This window comes from Coregonus lavaretus (assembly GCF_964263955.1).
Source record: "Coregonus lavaretus genome assembly, chromosome: 20".
NCBI classification, from domain to species: domain Eukaryota; kingdom Metazoa; phylum Chordata; class Actinopteri; order Salmoniformes; family Salmonidae; genus Coregonus; species Coregonus lavaretus.
In genome coordinates, this window is record NC_140007.1 from 29,704,447 (window position 1) to 29,706,418 (window position 1,972).

Here is a 1,972-nt window from a genome sequence, read left to right on the forward strand (position 1 = left end):
CCCGGGACCACCCATACACAAAAATGTATGCACGCACGACTGTAAGTCGCTTTGGATAAAAGCGTCTGCTAAATGGCATATTATTTATTATTATTAAGCCATGTTGATTAGGTATTTTGAACACAGTTCCATGAGGCTGTCCACCAGATCATTGTCACGGCAACAGTTATTTGAACTGGTGCCTGTAGGCTAATAACACCCGCCTACATTGAATACCATAGTTGAGGGGGATATTGAGGGATGTTCTGCACATCAAGGTCATGAAAACATAATTTAAAGTAATATAAGATTCCTCCAAGAAATAAAACCAATTCCCTTGCCAATCAGTGATATCCATTCATTTGGCAATAAAGTGCCAGGGAAATCTGAAAACCAGCAGGACTACAACCCTCGAGGACAGGCGTAGTGAACTCCTGGTGTGCTCTGAGAACCTTTTTTGCTGTTGGAGGTCTTTATTGCCATCTTGTGGCTCCCTCCTCATAGTACTGATGAAGTTGTGCCATCTGGTAAACTTTTATTTGCAAGAATCATATTGTATTTACAATGCTTTGTCTTTGGGTAAAGCCATGATTGCTTATTTGGCAAACTAGAGTGTATGAGACAAATATTTCAACAAGTACAACACTAGCATATAAAAAAAAAATATCAGACAAAAAATACAAAATGTCAAAATATACCAGGGTTCAAATACATGTGTATTTGATCATTTTTTATTTAAATACGAATCAACTACTTCTATTTGAATTATTTGAAAGTATTTTCAAATAATTTCCTATAAATAGCCTATTATTTGAAAGTATTTTAAAAAACTTATTGCAAATATAATTTTTTTAAAAACCTGGGTTAAATGTATGGGAGTGTATTTGAGTCAGTGTATTTGAGTGATTTCAAATACATGCCAATACTTTCCAATTGTATTTCCAAATACATTCCAATATTAAACTACTTATCTTTTCAAATAAAAAATATCTGAATACTTAATTCGAAATGTATGTGAAAGATATTTGAAATAGTATTTGAACCCAGGTCTGAAATATACACATCAACATTAACCCATTAATAAACCATATCTAACATTAAAAGGTGTAGTCCCTTGTCCCCTCATTCTTGCTCATTTTCATCTCCTTCTCCCTTGCTCCTCCGCTACGGACCGCTTAACAGACTGCATCCCAATGGCTCCACTCTGTCTCTTCCTCTCCTCTTGGTCCAGTAGTTTGTAATTGAAGTAGTTCATGATGAAGAGAAAGATGCCAGGTGCCAGCATCATGACACCACATGCCCAATACATGTATTTGTAGTCATCAAAGACATCCACCAAAAACCCTGCAGAGAGAGTAGCAGGCACTTATTGAATGACCTCCATGGCCAGCTCTTTGCTATCAATTCCCCTTACACCAATTGGGACTACAATGCTTAGAGTTTTCAACACACAATGTATACCCAGGTACAAAATATAGACACAGAGGTCTTTAAAATGTATGAATACATTTCCTTCACTCACCTGAAATTGGGGGACCCAGAAGCACAGGGCCACACTCGATGATGGTGACCAGTCCTACTGCGCTTGAGAACCGCTGTGCTCCCCCAGATCCATCAGGACCTCAAAGAGCAGAGCACACACCATGCCAAACGCCACACCAAAGAATACAGCATAAACCACCAGGCCCTGCGTACCCCAGGTATCCCGCAAGGAACGGGCAGAGGAGGTGACACACACCGTTGTATGCCACAGAGAAACTGAAGAAGTACTGGATCCTGCCTGATCCATTTGGTGTTGGCGATGAGGCCAGTCCCTGGCCTGGCAAACATGTCCACGAAGGCAAAGATAGAGAGAAGGAAGGCGGCCTGGTAGTTATCAATCCCAATACCTTTGGCATATGAGGGGAGGAAGACCACTTGGAGCAAAGGAAGCCAAAAAACATGACCACATTGCCTATGAGGTAGATGATGAAGCCTCTGTTTTTAAAGAGAG

General features: G+C 40.1%; 1 pseudogene across 1 annotated transcript in view; it reads right to left on the bottom strand.

Annotated features, from left to right (window-relative positions):
* Nucleotides 1-500: 500 nt before the first annotated feature.
* LOC311148108 (monocarboxylate transporter 2-like) overlaps nt 501-1,972 on the bottom strand; it is a 4,185-nt pseudogene continuing 2,713 nt past the window's right edge. The window contains exons 4-5 of the transcript XR_014615638.1: nt 1,502-1,934; nt 501-1,323 (exon numbers count right to left, since the gene is read on the bottom strand). The product of XR_014615638.1 is annotated as a monocarboxylate transporter 2-like (transcript). The remainder of the gene's footprint in view (nt 1,324-1,501; nt 1,935-1,972) is intronic.